The 18961-nt window shown below is 39.8% G+C and overlaps 1 protein-coding gene and 1 long non-coding RNA gene across 10 annotated transcripts in view; one reads left to right on the forward strand and one right to left on the reverse strand.

Annotated features, from left to right (window-relative positions):
• Positions 1–5748: 5748 nt before the first annotated feature.
• LOC148424880 (uncharacterized) lies at positions 5749–9885 on the reverse strand. 3 transcript variants are annotated; one of them, XR_015865363.1, is made up of 3 exons: positions 9699–9885; positions 6633–8719; positions 5749–6326 (listed from the first exon to the last, which is right to left on the reverse strand). It is a non-coding gene; the product is annotated as an uncharacterized LOC148424880 (long non-coding RNA). The 3 variants fall into 3 exon arrangements; XR_015865362.1 differs by having other exon boundaries at positions 6633–8722; XR_015865361.1 differs by lacking the exon at positions 9699–9885 and having other exon boundaries at positions 6633–9690.
• Positions 8681–18961, forward strand: part of baz2ba (bromodomain adjacent to zinc finger domain, 2Ba) — a 94883-nt gene continuing 84602 nt past the window's right edge. For 4 of the 7 annotated variants that reach the window (XM_088413003.1, XM_088413000.1, XM_088413004.1 and 1 more), the window contains exon 1: positions 8681–8937. The gene's annotated coding sequence lies outside the window, so the exon portion shown is untranslated. The remainder of the gene's footprint in view (positions 8938–18961) is intronic. The other 3 variants (XM_088412999.1, XM_088413001.1, XM_088412998.1) reach the window with 2 other exon arrangements.

The raw sequence follows: 18961 nt of genomic DNA on the forward strand, positions 1-18961 counted from the left end.
TTTTGCATGAGAATCTTTTTTCTTTCATAGCAGAAGAAACATCACGTTATTTTCTGTTGATTCAATTGTAAAAAGAAAGTGCACAGCTAAGTGTATTCAACCGCTGTGCTTTTTTTTTTTTTTTTTTTTTCCGGGGTGATGTTCACGTGAAAGAAATAGAGATTTGATTGCCTCAGCGAAAGCAGGGCACTCAGCTGCAAGATGCCGAAAATGGAAAATTTGTTTGGCGTGTGCATAAAATGACATGAGTATGAATGTCTTTTTGTTGGATTCAGGTTGTTGGGGCTGCCTGGAAAGACATTTGTTTGCGAGTTCATGCTTTTGTGGAGCGATGCATCACTGCAGGCCCTCGGACTCGCTTCTGCACTTTTCCCGGCATAAGTGACTCCTCGTTCCCAGAAAAGCAGCACACTAATGCGTTCTCGCTCTGCCTTTCTCCCTCCCGCTCTATCGGTCACACACTGACACCATGTGCACGCATCTCATCACCGAATGACACTGTGAATACACCTCATCAACAAATGAGTCACTCCACTACTCTGCTATTATGATGATTTCTCCCTTCTGTGTATTACATCATGCAGGGGCTCTGCGCAGTTACATTTGCCACGATAAACACTGTTGAAAGTGCTCTCTTTTGGACCGTGTCAGGTTTATTAGTCAACCTGGCAGGGAAAAATAAAACATTTTATAGATGTCTTCCATTGGGTTTTACCTAGTGGTTTGCAAAATACTCACTGTACTTGAGTTGAAGTACATATACTTGTGGGAAAAAAAAGGCAAAAATAAAAGCACTGATTAGACTCTTCCTTACATAAAAGTACACTAAAACCAGAGTTAAAAGTACCTAAAGGGGAAGACATTTGAAAACATTGTTGACAATATCTTCTATGTGGCCCTACTAATTTAAACACAGTATTCAGATTCAAATTGTGTTTTGTGGAATATGAAATAAACAGCAAAAGCCACCCGTTTTTATACACCTCTGGGAGGAGGGTTGGTTGGGCCATGTTCAGGCAAGGATCAATCGCGACTCAGCTTGTGAATGTCACATGACTAAATAAAAGAAAAAAACAGATCATTATCATTACCTGAGCCCTGAACAACTGCGGCCATTTTCAGTCAGCAGCGAGTGGCAAAATAGCTGCTCCTGAGATGGATTTCAAATGGGTGAATTTAGTTGCTTAATTCATATTCCATATGCACAATATTCATCAGAATGCCGCATTTGGACTAGTGGGGTTGGTTTGATACAAAATATTATTGAAAATAAATCGTTGACTTGACTTTCCTTTTAAGCACACAAGTAACTCTCCATTATATGAAGTCTGATTAAGATAGAAACCATGCAGTGGTCATCAGAGGAATTACAGAAATTTGAGCCTCATCCATCAACTTGTGATGCACATGTAGATTGATGACAAACAAGCTTGTTGTTGCTGAATATTTACCTAGTCCATAATAAGTACCGGTAATAATAAAAATAAAGCAGGCAGGAATGTAAGAATTTGCATCATTCTCGCAAAAATCACACTTGTGAGTCCTAGGACCTGAAAATTTAGTAAAAATATATACAAATTGTTTAGAATATATTGTAAAATTACAGAAACTGTAGAAAATGACATAAATATGTCAAATATAACAGAACGCTTTGACATCCCAGGTTTACTTTCTCTTTCAAAAAACTAAAACTCAAAACAAAACAAAATTTCAATGAAACAGCCATCAAGATCCTTGCTCACTGTGGTTGATCATACATGTTTTTTTATGTAAGGAGTAGAAGCTTCTGTTGATGAATTTGGTTTTAAATGTGTGAATAAAAGAAAAAAAAACCTACCTGAGGATACTTGGAAAATGTTCTCAAGTATTATTCACACCACTGTTGTCATGCGATTTAATTGGAACACATTTTGCAAAAAGAACAACGTGTTTGCATGCCGTCACCGAGGGCTAACTTTAGCTGATCCACAAAAGCGTGCCGCATATGCCGGTGCGCTTCCTCTCCGTGTCCCTGGGGTTAAAGGTAAAGAATGAAGGGCACTTTTTCACTGTCACATTGATTTCAATACGCCATTTTGGGGAAAAGCTTAAGGAAGATTTGCAATTGGCTCTGCACACTCAAAGCCATTACATCAATTGCAAACCTTCCTCAATGACGGATGGTTGCACTCTAATCAATAGGAGTGTTCATGTAGCATAATCGCAGAATTTCATGTCAGGGGGAGTGAGTGTGAGTGTTACTTGAGGCAGAGCAATATTACATACACCAGTGGCAAATTGGTCCCCCGTGCTTTAATCGCGTCAGCAGTTCAAATCATTGACTTTGCTAAGCATTATATTGTGTATTGTTATATTGTATTCAACGCCTGTGATGTATTGAAAGGATGCTTCAAAGAAAGAACCTGAGGTGGGGAGAATAACTGCAGTTATTTGTGAGCTTCTTATATTAATGCAAAGCAAAAGATCACATTTAATTACTGCACGGTTGTAAGATATTAGCGCTACAACAATGCTTAACACAGCAGAACATTGTCTTCAATTAATTTATTGGGTGCTTAATTGTTATTATGTACTGCGGTGCCGAACGGTAAGCAAGGTGCAATTCAGCTGTATGAAAGGACGCTTTCCTTAGGCCACTTTTCTTGTTTGAGCACTATTTTAAGCTCACTTTATGGTGTTCAAATTAAGCATCTCAGGGTTGCTGGAAGCTTGTCGCGTTAATGGCATCATCCTCACATCGAGGATCGTGCGTGGAGGAGGGCAGATTCATCTGTATTCCCTGAATGTGTCTGTGCGAAAATCAATAAATGCAAGCGCAGCTCCTCGCTTCTGACGGCTGTCCCTGTCTTTGCAAGGGTGGACTAATAGAAAAATAATAATTAAATCCGAATCACCAGATTAATTTGTTTTCCATCAGTCTCAGGAGAGATTTTTGCCTTGTTTCTTTAGAGCTCATTATACTTTCTAATCAACACACACACACACCAAAAAAAAAAAAAAAAAAACTCTTCGACAGACATGCGGTCTCCCTTCCACCCCCCTTCTCTTCCCTGTGGTGCTCTTTCTCGCATTGCAGTCATTGTGCTGGCACTTATTATGTTACAAATGACTGAGGTATGGCAGCCATTCTCAGTGTGCATGCAAAGAGGGTCCACCCTTCTTTGTGGCTAGTGCCTTATCCTAATCACGATGCTGTGCCCCCCTAAACACCCCCCCACACACACACACACACACTACTCAAGCTGCCCACTCCCCTCTTCCCACCCCCACACGCTTTCCATAATGAAGATTCTCCAGTGCAATTAAAAAATCCTTGCTTCTCGCCACTACTGTATGACAAACACTGTCATTCCTCATGGCCTGTCAGCGCTGCGACGAGAGTAGATGGAGAAATACAGCAGGGGGCCAGAGGCTACACAGGCAGATGGGGAGGATTTTGTTTGAAGAACTGCGGCCACCCCCCATCTCAACAGGTAATGGAAAAAGGAGCAGAGAGAGAGAAATCAATGACCTCGGAAAATTGAGAACATGCGCACAAGGTTCATTCGAGAATCAGAGGACATTAAATTCAAATAAACATGCAGGAAATGCAAATACACATACTTGTTATGTAAATTAGGCGTTCTCAGACAAAGTGTAGTAAGTGTAATTGATAAATATGATTTTAAAAGATGTAAATACTTAGAACTGCCCCCTAAAAAGAACATCTTTCCCCCTTGTCAATCCCTCTTGATGACCATTTAACATTTTAAACAGAATATATTTCAAGAGCAGCTTTTTGGTGTATTGTTGATGTCCTACTCATATTGTTTTCTTTTTTAATTACAATAATGTGTTCTATATGGCCTCAAACATGCCATTCTGATTAAAATGGTGTTTCTGAAATAGGAATGGCCAAAATCCAATCTGTTTTATCCATCTCGGGGGGGCATCCATTCTGTCAATTTCTGTAAAAATGACATCACAATTGCTCAGGGCTCAAGTAACGACCAATCGTGGCTCACAAACCAAGCTGTGTTTCAAAGAACGAAATATTGTTCATTAAGTCAATGCCAAATTAAGGGTATTCACTGGGCTGCCAATGAATTGTCTATGCATGTCATCTACTTCTATCAATGGCAGAGGATATGTTAACACGGTCCATCCTCCAAGTCAAACAATTACCTATAACCACCTACCCTCACTGTAAGGCCTCAACTGCATACTGCAAGTATTAAGAAAAGAGAAGGCAAAATTCTGTCTGACTCACCCCGCCCTGGACAACACCTATACCAGATCCTTTCCTCTGGTTGGCGGCACTATGAAAAATGCACATCAAGTTGGCTTTTAACTTCTTAAACCAGCGGTTCACTTTCTTTATATACTGTGTAGTTTTGACTGAAGGAAGACCACATTTCCCCTGAAGACCAGCGCATAATGTGGTAAAATCCTGATCTACTTGTCGCCTGCATCTGGACTGAATTACATCTGTTTCCAGGCAGTGGCGATGTGATGTATGAATCGAAATGAGGCTATTAATCTACATGTCTCTAAACAATATCATACTTTTCAGCTTGTTGCATGATTGGTTGCGTCAGTGTTGAATTGTTAACTTTCAAGCGAATTGCTATTTATTGCTACCACGCAAATTTCCAGTTACTAACATCAGCATTAGCATTTTGATTTGTGCATCTATAGCTACTTTTTTGTCCATGAGGAACCATGGCAGGTCGGGTGGAAATCACTCCTCGTTTTTGAGCTCACATCAGCGAGTCAAAGCCGGAGCAATGTAACTACTCATTTATTCGGATAGCCTCCCTTTTTTTGTTTCCGCCAGCTTTTTGTTCATTGGGTTTTTGTTGCAGCTTGTGCCATGACAGCAGTAATCGCATGAAGATGTTCAAATTGACTGCTGTCTTAGTAATGAATGGGGAAATGTTGACGTGACGTATGTTGAAGCGAAGTATGCCCAATAGCAGACTTTTTTTTTTGTGGCAGGGTTTCTTCCACCCTTCTGGAGGTTGCTTAATGCCAATAAAAGTGATACAGAATCCTCAGGCCATGACAAAAGTACCAATTGACTCCTTCATTAGAGGAGTTATGAATATTTTATATTTTATGAGGGTTTCAAATATTTTGACGGTTGAATAGTTCCTTAGTGTTGCTTTTAATTATATGATTCAATGAAACTGTGTTGCACATACAATTTAATCAGTAGTTGTATCTCAATGCATTTTTGAAAAAACAAGTTTTTAAAAATTACACGCAGTTGTACAGCATAAACTATTAATACAACTCAACTGTATTGTGGGCATTGATTATTTTGCATAACTCTAAAAGGAGCTCAGATACACTGTCTTACCAGAAATGATTGACATGTAATTTCATAGCGACACTTTTGCCAATTTTCACATCTCGGTGGTGACAATTTTACTGTACAGTAGCTCGGTCAGTTTCATCCCTTTCACAATTACGGTTTATCAAGTATGGCTGTGCTATTGCACTTAACGGTGTGAATGACTGTGTCCTTTATACATTTGTATAAGTTCACATCATACAAAGATACCTCGAGTTACTACTGAGGCCCAACTTAAAGGTTTTTAATACACCTCAACTCAAATGAAGGGGAAAGAAGTGCACAACATTCACCAGAGAACTTTCAACCGTTTATTGATGGGGGCAACCAAACAAACAAATAGAGCTACACTTGAATAGACCAGAACAAACCATCCAGATGCCAAGGTTATATAAAAACATGAGTCTCACAACTGTAAGTGGCCATCTTGCAATATATTTATTTTATTGAAAACACTCTTTTCTGTGTACAGTATTTTTATATGCGAGGTTCCACATGTAGAATAATGAGAGCCTTGCACAGAGCAAACTTTACTGACTGCATCCATCAGTATCTCACTATCGTGAATATTCATTTACAGAAATAAGGTTTGCATTTTACAGCACTTTTTTCCCTGATGGACTTTGCTTTCATTATTTGTGGTTCTGACATCATGATGCAGACAATTTTTGAGTAGCTCTCAGATATACTGTTTACATAAGAGAAAATCTATCATTCCTTTCTTACCAAAATAGAGCTTCTCCCATACTAACTGGTACAACTTCAACCTCCCAAAAAAAGGAAAACAATCAATGCATCAAGATTAGTGAGTGGCAATGTAAAATGGCCACCGTTGGCGTCACCTCACAATGGCGAGTAATGTAGAAGTTCTTATATGTCCGTGGTCCGGATGTGCACACTGCGATGGACCTGCGATAATCCTGATATCACACGCAAGGCCACGCCCAGTTAAAGACAAACAGCTCCTGCATTCAGTTGTGGTTTTTAGGGCCTGGAACAGATTCATTGGCATTTCAATTCATCTAATTAAATTTTATATGTCTAAAAAAAAAAACAACAGCAAAAAAAACTTCCCAAGTATTAGCACTGAAAAGTTTAAAAGGGGCCCCACATATGGTAACATTGGCTGAGAGGAACAAAACGCATCAAAGATGAATGCTAATTTTAAATGTTTATGAAGCGTTAACATGAATGTGCCTGTAAACCAACACTGTGGAGTGCCTAACAATAATTGGAGTTCATTTTAATAGGATGTCTGCAAAGTAAGAATGAGCAGTTTGTTCATCGTATGTTGTACCGGTTAAATATAGATGCGGCCCAGCCCAGCAGTGATGTGACATGGAGTGATGCACCAGTTGTTTGACCCGTCCTCATCAGGGTGGGGCATTTAGGAGCAGTTGCCCACTCCATCTGCAAAAAAAAAAAAAAAAAAATACCCCATTGCCCCGCCCCCTTGTTGTTTTCCAGTTGAATGAAATAATCTTCTCCCGTCTGGAAACCCAGTCTGGGTCAGAGGGCCTGTGCTCAGCCTGTTGCTTATTGTGTGTTCAGAAGAGGAGGTAAGGAATACAATTAGGCACAGATGGCTGTCTTTGCCAGGCAATGTATTGATCCTACCCAGAGGAAGATCTGTCCTCTTTCTGTTTTTTGTTCTGACAAATGCCTTCTCATGTTGAGTCTGTATGCAACTGATTGGTATTTGTTTGATCATATATCACTCACTCAAAGCTCATCAACCGGTCAGTTAGTAAGACCGTGTGCACATTTACTACCTCCACACGGAGGGAACTGACTGTCTGTATGCATGTGAAAGAGTTTCAGTAAAACTTGCTGAAATAGTAACTGCTTTTGAAAAATATCATTTCACACTTTTCAGCATGGAGGAATGGCTGCACGCATTTAACAAACGGTTTTGCAGTTCAGTGTCGCTTTTGCTCCCGCTCCTTGTGAATGCTTTCTTTTTGTCTTGGGATGTTTGACTGTTTTTCCCTTTCAATAAAGGTCTGAAAGTTGACCAGCTACTTTTCTTCCACTTCACTCGAGCAGCGGCGTACATGACGCTCGCTTGTAATCTGCTCAGAACACCAGACAAAATAAAATAATTGAGCCAGTGACAATGTTTAACTCAAAAACTTGAGTACAGGCAACACTTTCTGTCCTGTTTATCGAAAGTAAGCAGAAAACAGTTCTACACACTTTGAAGTATGCAGAACAGGGGATAGGAAGTGACCCCGACCACAAATAGCCGAAATAATTTGCTAATAACTAATGTGACCCTAAAAGTAATTATGATTGCCTATGATAATAAAAGTTTGAATCATAGATTTAGAATATATGATCTCAAAAATGAGGAAGAGGCTCGTAGAAACTTTCCATTATTACCTGAGATTAGGTTCCCAGCCCAATAAAACAAACTCTAAATATGTGTGGGTAAGGGTATATGCCCCATTAAACGTAGAAAAATGTACAGTAGACATAAAAAAATGTTATCTTCGTCATATCCACACACGCTGCGTTTGAAAAGTTTGAAAACAGAATTTCACTTTTCATCATTCAAATTAACTCAATCATTGATTTATTAGGGGCTCTCTTTTTACTAAAGGGAAAGTTAAGTTTTAAATATGTTGTAAGCAGCCCTACAAGCCTTAAGCACAGCATTCTGACTAATATTGCATTTGTGGAATATCAATGCGGCAGCAGGATATTGTGTTTACACTAGTGGGGCTGCATAGAACATATTGTAAAAGAACATTTTGTCTTGATTGTCCCTTAATAAAGTTGAATTTGACTGGCGAATAAACTTAAGAATGCGGCATGTAAACAAATTACGAGGGTGTTGCACTTTTTAATGAAACATGAATTTCATACTACAAAATGCATGCACGAAAAAATGTTTTGGAGGCAGTTCACTGCACTTAGAAATATTTGGTCTCGCTATATTTTTTTGCGCATGATAATCGTTTTAGACTGTATGCCTGTAACCACCGGATATAAGTTTTAGCCTTAAAATTAATGCAATCAATAACCGCATAGGATACGGTGTAAAATGTAAAGAAAACCGAACGGGAAAAGTAGGATTTGGATGCACGTTTGCAAATCAGATAATGCGTCTTTTTGAATGTCTTCATATAAGGGCGGTTAACGTCATAAAGCGAATCGCATCCTCTTTTTTAAGGGGCTGCTACGCACGGTGAATGTCTTTAATGTCATGTCGCATTTCAAAGTAAGAATGGTCAACGACTGCGTTCTTGTTACTTGCCAGGGGGCCGTTGCACAAATAAGAACTTTTTTTTTCTCTTTGTGTGGCAGTAGAGAGCCGACAACGTCAGGTTGGTTCCTTGAAGTGGAGCCTGAATAAACCTTGAGAAGAGACTCTCCTTCAATCTGCTAACACACACACACACGCACACACACACACACACACACACTGCGAGACTCAATTACTGCCCAATTCCCCTTCTTTATCATTCGTCATCGACCTCTTTCATAACCAAAAGCGACCCGGAAAGGTGGAAAAAGAAGCAAAACACACGACCAAACCGGAGTGTTAGCCGAGCCCTTTAATCCACGTTGGAAATAAGTAAAGTGCAAAGTAAAACAGGGTAAGTGTTTTGTTTTATTTCACGGTGACGGAGTGTCGCCGCTTTCGTTCTCATCGCGTTCTAAATGGAATCGCTGCTTTGTAGCTTGTCTTTTTTGTGGGTTGCGCGACTTGAAAGTGGTAAATCAGTTAAAATCGCAGAAGTTTGGTTGCTCTTAAATCTATAAACCAAGTGTTCTGCGCTCGTCTTCGTGGTGATCCGATAGTGGGATAGATCGCCTTTTGTTGCCTTTCACGCTTCTCTTCTCACGCGTCGCCTCACTCATCACATTTCTTTCACTTGAACCCAACGTGTGTATTTATGAAAATATTAAACTTTACGATAGCCCCGTGATGCTTTCGACTTTTATTCAACGTGCGCTTGTCGCTTCGGTGGATCTCGTATTGCTTTTTAAGGAGCACCGCCGTCCACTGTAACGACGACCGACAAATTAACCACTTATAAACGTATTCCCCACTGTGGTTTTTCGATTCACCCCCCCTAATATACATGTAAAAAAAAAAATACGTTAGTAAATAGTGCTGCCCCTCGGTTTCGTTGTTTGGCCGGGCAAGACAGCATTTGAAGGGGGGGCGGGGGGGGGGGGGGGGGCATCGATGTTGCTTCTTTACACCGATAAGGCGAAAACTCCCGTTTTATGTATGTGTTTTGACAATGCCGTTCGTTTCTCTGTCCCTGCCAAAAACAACAAGCCCTTCGCCATCTTGGCTATCTTTAATGTTGTCGTGTCCCCCACAACCACACAAACAAGGCACACTCACCTTCACATGTAGCCACGTTGTGTTCCCAAGTTTTACAACAAAGTTTTCGACTTTAAAAAAAAGAACCGAAAAAGGAGGTACCGGTGACGGGAAAGCACACGAGGGTTTTTTTTTGACGAGTTTGTCTTTGACGTTTATGGTAGCAAATGGAACGAACGGTTGAGTTAGCAATGAGTGGACAAGACGTCAGCGCTTATAAAAGGCGATAGAGCTCGTCGTTTTCGATGGGCAGGTGGATTTCAAAGTGTTGAAGCCAGTTTCTCTTTTCATTCTTTACGCAAAAACGTGTCTATTACTTTTTTTAAAATGTGATTTTAAGTTTAGCCGGTACGCAGTGCTTTGTTTATCTTTGAATGAAGCAGAAGAGAGCCAGAGAGGGGGAGGAAGGGAAAAGATGTTAATTACTATGAATCTTATTAAAAGAATTGTCATTGTCAATTCTGTCCAAATAGCATGAATTAATTTGAAATGAAAAGTCTTTTAATTAATGTAAGCTTGTTAACAAAGTACAATGATTGTGGGAAGACAGTATCTCTTGTCCGTTGTAATCCATGCTGAGCTTTACTTTAGAATCTAAAAAGAGAAAGACGCCATTAATCATCATAGCATCCTCTTATCTCTAATTCTAGATATTGTTGCACACATTTTAAGACTGTGAAGCTAAACTTGGGCTCACGTCTTAAGTCCAGAGAGACAGGAATGGCCTCTTTTCTCTTATTTGAGCTGTTCCATGTTGTTGCACACATTTGAGTCAGCGGAGCTAAACTTGAGCTCAATGTCCAAAGGGGACCGGAAAGGAAAAACCAAACCAAACAAGCAAATGCTTTGAAATGGAAAATGTGATCATTTCACCTCCCACCTCTTTTGTTTGGCCGTTTATTGCTGCAAAGCCGGAGTGCCGAGAAGCAGATGTTTAGCCAAACATGAAGGCACAGAGCCCCCCTGTCCTTATGGGGATGGTGCTCCCTCCTCACGTTGCTGATGCATCGACATGACAGCTGCTTGATTTCATGGAGCTGCTTAGAAGCCATTAGTGGTATCACTGGATTGAAACACGGCAATGTAACTCAGCGTTTCAAATTCTCAAATGTCTCTCACTTGTGTTTAAAATGTGCTGCAGCTGAACATACACCCCAGTTGTGTACAGTGCTACAATGACTCAAGGTCCAGGACTAATTTCCTCAATGATCTGAAAAGGCATCAGTCAATTCCAGAACCTCCCCCCAAAAACACATCAAAAAAACAAGAGAATGTAAAGTAAGGAACTGTTTTATTGTACAATTAATGAAGTAGTACACACACTGTGCTCATCCTGCATTGATTTCTACATATAATATTTTGCACTACATGATTTTGCACTATTACTATTTGCACCATTGTTTCTGTTGTTGTATTGGTATTTATTGCTATTTTTTAAATTGCAATTTAAATTAAGTTTGCTTGACCAAAATACTTGTCCGCGCAAGGTAGCGGAGGTCATTTGTTAAATGACCGATGAGTGGCCAAAATTGTACTGCCGAGATGTCTACTATCACCACATCCAATTGTCCCAAGTAAATACTGAACAAATCCTGAACTGCAGACTTCAAAGCTTTTGTCCATTTAAAGCTTTCAATGTAAATTTTGAGTTGACTTGCTCCCTGAAGCTAGACGGCAGCTGCGATGTTGTCCAACATTCACTTGATTTTAGGTGTGCAGTTTTACATGTTAAAATGTTGGGACAAAAGCTGCACGCATTTCTGCTGCACCATTACAGCATAAAATGAGGGAAAAAATATGTGCACAAATAAGCACAGTCTGTAGGGCAATAATTGGGATCCCCCTCAAGGGTGTGACCTAGTGAGTGACATCAGCAACACTGACTCAAGCACTCTGAGGCTACTAGTTCAGTGTCAGGGCCTTCGCAGTGTTTCTTGGGTTTTCATCTTGTGTTTGTGTGTTTGACCTGTTCAATAAATGGCTAAAAGCAAGCAGAAGTAGGAACACACATTTTGTCTCGAAAGGCAAAATATTGACCCGGTGAAAGCTCGTAACTTGAAAAACCCACAAGACCGGACATTTCTAAGTCAAGGAACTATTGAACTAACATTTTGTGCTTTCCCATATTTTTGACAGTAGGCAGTAAGTAAAGCGAAAAAGGTTAACAAATCTGTCAGGGGTTGTTTGCTTTGTTGTATTAAAATGAAAGCACACCGCGCTCGCTACCTCAAGCATACTCAAATCAGTTTTAATACTCAGCCTAGTTGTCATTCTTCTATATTGGAACTGTTGTTTTTGTAGCGATAAAGGACGAACTCTGCTCAACATGAACATTGAGGAATTAAGGATAGACATAGTTAAGCCCCATTTGCATGTCTACCAAAGTCACAGCAAATGGTTGCTATTGACTAAGCTGATTAGGTGAAATTAGGTTCACGAGCTCTGTGTCTTGGGGTGCTGAATCTGACAGAACTTGGACAGCTTTGGAGAATACAATCCCATGTGCACACAAAGCTGTATGAACTATAATCCTTTATTACTAAATATCTTTTGGGCGACAAGACCTAAGCTTTGCATGTTTGAGAATAGAGATTTATGAAGTGTATGTTTAATCAATAGCTTTTTGACTTTAAATCAAATCGGTTGCTCTCCTCACTGACTTAGATGTGGCATGTTGAATGAAGTGGCATGTTAAATTAATCATTTGTTGATGACCAATCACACAGCATGCTGCCAGGATGTAATCAGTCGTTCTGAAAATTTGCAGGGATGATTTACTTTGTTCAAAATATTAAATACTGTTGAAAAAAAGGTTATAATATAAAGTGGCTTTGACTTAATGTAAAACCTTTGAAAAGTGTATAGCTCAGTGTCTCAAGTGGGTTTCAAAGGTTTTAAAAGAATGACAGTTGGATATAGTTGGATATACATATTGACTGAATTTGTGTAAGAAATACACGTATTTGTTTTGTTTTAACATTAGGCCACAGTGCATTTCCAACACCGATACCCTTCCTTTGGCCTTTTGAGTCACCTTGTTTGCATTTTTTAACATTGCGTAAGATATTAGCATACTCTACACTCTTGATTGATAGCGCTTTGCATATTGGTGATCAGTGTCAAAGTGGATCCTCATATCCCTTCATCTTTCGGTATGCTCCCCTTGGTGGACAGAGTATGGACATACCTAAATCAAAAGATTGGCTTCAGTTGACTAAAACCAGAATTGTAATTGCATGTAACTTGAATTAAAAAAAAAAATCCTCTAGCATGTATTGGCTCAAATAATACAAAATATTATTTGCATTTGAACACAACAAGTAGTCTGTTATTCCATGACAAAAATAATTATGGAAAACAATGTATCATGGTCATCATACGTTATCAATAAAGGTAGTATGGTGTCTTAATCAAATTTTCACCATGGCACAAGGTTTCCTATTAGCTGATAAGGCTGGGTAATATCCCTTTGGACCATTACAATTTTAATCTGTTTAAATAATAAATCCAATAAATATTTAAAGGAGGTTTGACAAAACAGAATCTCGTGCACTATGTTCAGACAACGATATTTCATACTGATTATAATTGTTTTCGCGTGGACTTGAGCTAAACTTAACTTGCTTAAATGCCACAATAAAGCAATTAGTAACTATTGTAAACATGTGTTGTAAATCACCTATCCAGAAGACCGCCACTTGCGTTACCTTGATTTCTCGTTTTAGCTAATTTTCAAATTGTTGGTTTTTTAAAATGACAAATTATTTCAATGATTTGCATTTCTTAACAAGCGTTAACTATCGGCAAGAGAAAGTATGACTGAAAACAAAGTTCAACCATTGTTTGAATTTGTTAATGACTATCTTTTTTAAATCGGGTAAACTACATTTGTTAAATACAGTTCAGTCGTTTCAGGGGAAATACTGACATAAAGGGCAAATACTGAAATAATTAATCTCTTAGAACTGCCTGTTATGGAGCATTTAGACCCAATATGCTGCGTTTGATGTTGCTTATGTTGGTGCTTGGAGAGAGTATTTTAGGTGGTACTCGGGGTGGAAAGCTTCCAAACCACTGTTCTTTGTGACCATTTACCAGTATGAGTGACTATATTTGTCTGCTTTCCTTGCTTTACGAGCAGGACTTTCCATTTAGACAACGATTAATTGGAGCCACAAACAATCTATCGATGATAATGACCATCTGGGAGCCCTGTCAAATCTCCGCATGTGAGTGCTGACACAGATCTGTGAAATCGGGAGAGGTTGCCGAGTTCTGCTCAGTGTAGTGCAAGCCTTGTACAAGTCATAACTCTTGCTCATATCTTCGCTCATCAAACTTTTACATATGAATGTGCACACCCAGAAAATAATGATTGCTAATGAAATATACCAAGCAATGGAAACTAACAGATGTTTAGTAGAAGACATTAATCCTATAAGGGCTAATGGCCCTTTGAGAGGAAGGTACATTTTAGTGTAAGCTCTGGCATCTAATTGATAATGCCTTCTATTGTTACAAATTCAGTTGGGGATTCTCTCTATTGGCCTCAAACAGATTTGAACTGTTTTACAGCACCATGCAGTCAGTTTATTTATTGATACTGCTGATGCTATTTACATGACCTCACAGGTTAATGCCCTTTCAGTTGGAAAGTTGGTTCACTTTCAGATGACCCACCTAACCTTATGTTGCCTTGCTATTTTTGTCACAACAAATCCTGGTAATCACCAGGTCGCAGAAATAACCGAAAAACGTGCTTTAGTAGCTACTGCGGCCTTAAAAATGCCATTGACAATCACCTTTAAATGTTAGTAGCTATTGGGGCCTTAAAAATGCAATGGATGTACAGTTTAAATGCCTAATATGTTTTTGGACCCACGGACATGTTTACTCTTCCAGACACCAGTGAACAAATCGAACAGTTCATTAAGACTGAACAGATCATGCCTTGTGTCTTTGTATCATGTTGGGTTTATACATGGTGGCTTAATAATGACCAAACAATAGGCGGCATAATGTACAAATGGGTCACCTCTGTGTTGACTTTCAGGAGACAGAAGACAAGCCAAATTTGGGAGGGAATGACGATAAGCTGCTGCTTTTGTCCCCTTGGGTCTTTATCATTCAATGTGAGAATTTCCTTGATGAAAGTCAAGGTTGTTTGTGCACGCTCTGGCTCGTTTGGATGCCTGTTTTTTCCACCAGTAAGGCAAAAAGGTTGACACCTCCCTCCCCCCCAATAAAAGCATATGCCTTGTGAAATTCATATATTTTTTTAACGAAGTCTCCAAAGGTCTGGGGCATTTTTTTTTCCTCCTTCAGGGATGTTTTCTTTGTTTTGTGCATTAGTGGGGAAGTGAAAACATAGATGCAACACCTCCAACATTTTTAGCTTTATGCGAGCAAAAAGCATCAATTTAATGTGCCCTTTATGAAAAGAAAGTGACAGGAAAATCAATGACATTGGGAAATGTATTTGTTGCGGTGAAAAAGTCGCAATAAGTGTTGGTTTGGAGAGACGTTCACAAAGTCTTCATTTTGTTTCAGTAGGGACTTGATTATGAAAATGCCAACAAGGTCAGCAATCCTGCCATTTTCCTTTGATGTTTTCAACACCTCAACTCTCTCCATTTGGAGTGTGTGTCTGTGTGTGTGTGTGTGTGTGTGTGTGGGGGGGGGTGTATTTATATTTTTCGACAGAATTCCCCCAACACTGGCTGCGCGTTGATAGGGAAAGGGATTCTGGGAGTGAGAAAAATCAGAAGAGGGCTTTGAATGAAGGAATTGGAACGATATTAGTTTCTCTGTTGGGTGCCTCCTGGGTCAGATGATGATCCTACATGGAAGCTTGTTGTGGGCAGGGGAGGCAGTGAGTCTTGTCGGGTGCTAACAAATATGCATGAACAGATACACGAGCGCTTCTAGAATACAGGCATCAGGGTTTAGGAATAGGACACGCACAATCACAGATACACAAATGCATGCGGCAGTCCCCGTTTATTGATCTTCTCCAGCATTTAAAATCTGGTCACTGCTGCCACAAAGGCTTTTATTTTAGCTGTGCTGGCAAAGCCTGCTCGAGGCTGAGCCAGAATGTTAAATATTTAACTCCCACACAATGCCATGAGAAATGACAAGGGTAGAGGAAAAAAAGAAACAAATAGGAAAGCATTTTGAACCTGTGCAATAGGCTTGATGTGTATTTCTACCAAAACATGTTTTATGTAAGCGACACTTGTGCAATCATCAGCTGTACATATGCAGCATCCTTCACATTTAATATTCAGAGGAAAGTCTTTTTCTAAAAAATGAGTCATGAAAAGAACTAAGCTGTCAGATGGAATCAGACTTAACTCAGTACTGACCTACACAGGCCTACCTTGTTAGCAACGCAGGCTGAAGTCTTCGCAGTGACTGGATTAGTCATTACTGGACCAGGGACAAGCTGCTGTTTTTAGCGTTTTAAGGTTACAAAAGGGGACTCATGTTAAGAAAAGTGACTCAACTATGCCTAATCCACAGAAGCCCCATCACACGGAGTGATAAGCTGAGTACATCAGTCACTGCCACCTCCACGTTTGAGTACCATTTGTTTCTGTTAGCCTGCTCTCAGTTTGTCAAACCCCAGTGTAAAAATTAACTTTTTTTTTATTTTACCCTGCCTGTGGAAATTATTTGTGGGCAGTGTGTCTTAGGTGATGATAAAAAAAAAAAAAAAAAAACTGCCATAAGTGCTTTTCACATTTCAGCTTAATGTGAGTTGAAAAGGTCAAAACCCAATGTATTGTTAGTGACAGGTTGACATTGCAGAGATCATAATGCTACATTAAACTTTAACATCATCGTTAAAGTCAGCCAAATCACAAAGCATTTCCGCGTTCAGCTGGACCTGCTATAGCTGTTGTTTTTCTAGAAAAGCCTAGTCCGCCTCAGCTGGCATTGTCCCGCGTCCCCCCCTTTTCTATCTGTCCCTCGCTTGTGCTCTCGCCTCCTGAACGATGACACTGAGAGACAGCTGTAACGTGAGACGCGTCTCGATCCTGGCAGGGGCTTGGAAAGCTGAGGTGGAAGAAGGGAGGGAGAGGCCTTTATCTGAGACTGGGGGCACTGACCTCCCTCATTCCCCTTCTCCTCTTTTCTCTCTGTCTTTGCGTCTGGTCACATATCCTATCCTCCCCCACCAACTGAAGCTAGGGCTGCACTCTCTAAAAGTGGAATGTGAGGAGGACACACATATATGGCGGAATATGTGCCTTTCTGCTTTTGTCTTTTTTACGAGAACAATTTAGAGCGCTTTTCAGCTCCTCACTTGACTATACAGATAACGTCCAACACGTGTTCAATTTGACAAGATTTGGAGATGTATTTTTTTTTTTAATGGTCTCTTGACTAAGGGCAACATGCAGATGGAAACAGTGACACATCCCCCAAACTCCGGGCGACGGTTGCTAAATCCTCTGCGAGAGCTCCCGTGTGTAATCCAAACATTTAGAGCTAATTTAAGCATGCAGGCGAGCGGCAGCATCCTTTAGGAAACAGCAGCTCTCTCCCTCTTGCGCTCTTCCTCCCTTCCGTCCACCAAGTGTGTGCAAAGACATGTGTGTTTATGAGCAAATGTCTTCTTCTAGCTGGAGGGAAATGAAAGCACTCAATCACTCACCTGTCAGAGTACTTCAGAATCCATCCCACATGCGCTCGTGCACGAGCGCACACATACGCGCAGTCACAGATGTGCACATGCACTTAACCCTGAGGGTTTGACAGGACTGGCCCTTTATTGACTTCCTTGATCAAGGAGACAGTAGATCCATTTAATAGAAGCACACGTTCACGTGCATACACACTCACACTCTAAAATACTGAAATTCGTAGTGAATCCACATTTGTTCTCTTCCCATCACTAGTTTAACCTTTCCTTCCACCTGCCTCAGAGCTTCTTGTTAAGCAAAATCACTGCTGAGTTGACTGTTAAATTGGATGCCTCCATTATAAACTTGGTTGAGTTTCCTTGTATGTATTTTTATATCAATCTTTTCTTTCTTTCACATTCGGGACGTGGATCATGGTCCGATGACATCAGAAAGTTCTCTAGTGGGAACTGGATTCTAGGCAAGTTGGAGGGATTTGTGAACACTTACCCAAGCTTGTGCTGGAAAGCAAAACAAAAAAAATGAAAAACCTACCAGGACAACCCAAGTTTATTGAGTAGAAGCAGTTTAAACAAGGGTGTGTGCTGTAACTTCCACTTAACACGAGTTTGAAGTTGATCGATTGATTGTAAATATGTATAGTTATGATTGCCTGGTGTGCAACCATATTCATCTTAATTTATTCCTACTACTAATTTCACATTAATGGTAAGCGGCCCTAGATGATGGATGGTAGAAAAAGTTGATCTTGGACTCATAGTTTATCTAAAAAAAATATGCAATTTTAACTTGTGGGTATACTTGTTTTTATCCACTCTGAATTGAGAGAGCTCAATGTGTAAGAGCCCTGCGAGCTATATAAAATATTCTGCCTTTACAAAGATAATAATGCTCTTATTTCATTCACTGCGAGCGGTATTGCAACATTATGCATATTTTTCTCTGCAACAATACTATAGCACACCCAAGTGCTGGCTCTAATGTTTTGGTAAGTTACATGAATGATGTAATACAGTTCAACAAATGCAGTAATTAACATTACATGCTCATATAGTTGAGTAGCTCTTTAATTAAAGATGATTCAATAAAAATGTCGATATACAGGGCGTGATGCAATTCAAGGACGTTTTATTGGTATTTGGTTAGAATCAGTGGAATTCTGATCTGGTTCATTATGGTATGGCTGAGTTTGAAAGGTTATGATGTTTGTTAGTTAAATGCAGCATTAAATGCAGCATTTCCTTCAAAAATATTTCTTCCAATAAATGACAATTTGATATGTGGACTGTATTTTGAAGTGGAATCATTCGATTTGATGCACTGACATCCTGTGTAGAATTTAGCATCATCTAGTGGTGGACAATTTTTTTTAAACCCACTAAGAATATGCAAAAATATCACAATCTTGATTTATACACGTATATTTTTTTTAATTGTAGGTCTAGTGCTCGCTAGTCATATTCTATAGGTTGTGCCTAACACGAGGCTGACTTCCTTTTTTTTTCTGCCATGTATACTTTGTGAACGTGGAGGTATGCTTGTGAAGTGCGGTCTCTTTGAGAAACTGTAGTGTGTGTGTGCGCTTCAAAATGGTTGCAATCTGGCTACCACTGGATGGCACTGAATTAGACA

This window comes from Hippichthys cyanospilos, chromosome 4 (assembly GCF_059441005.1).
Source record: "Hippichthys cyanospilos isolate Australia breed blue-spotted pipefish chromosome 4, RoL_Hcya_1.0, whole genome shotgun sequence".
NCBI lineage: Eukaryota > Metazoa > Chordata > Actinopteri > Syngnathiformes > Syngnathidae > Hippichthys > Hippichthys cyanospilos.